Genomic DNA, 289 nt, shown 5'->3' with positions numbered 1-289 from the left:
CTGAACCTTCTGTGCAAAGCTGCCCAAGGAAAATGACTAATGCTGTGTCTTTGCTCACTTAGAGCTAAACAGCTCATATGCTTACTAGTAAGCATGGGCTTAAATGTGTTGCTGAATCAAGACAAATGACAGTAATCTCATATTGATGTTACTATGAATGGGCTCTTCTCTAGAGGTTAACGGTGTACCAAATACACTATTCTACTTGCTGTCATCTTATTGAAAATTAAGACTTGAACAACCTCTGAGATGTTCTTTATCCTCAAAAGTTTGAAGTCAAATTGACACC

This window comes from Charadrius vociferus, unplaced genomic scaffold, assembly GCF_000708025.1.
Source record: "Charadrius vociferus isolate BGI_N301 unplaced genomic scaffold, ASM70802v2 scaffold1086, whole genome shotgun sequence".
NCBI lineage: Eukaryota > Metazoa > Chordata > Aves > Charadriiformes > Charadriidae > Charadrius > Charadrius vociferus.
The sequence above is the reverse complement of the archived record's forward strand: the minus strand, read 5'-3'. Positions refer to the sequence as shown.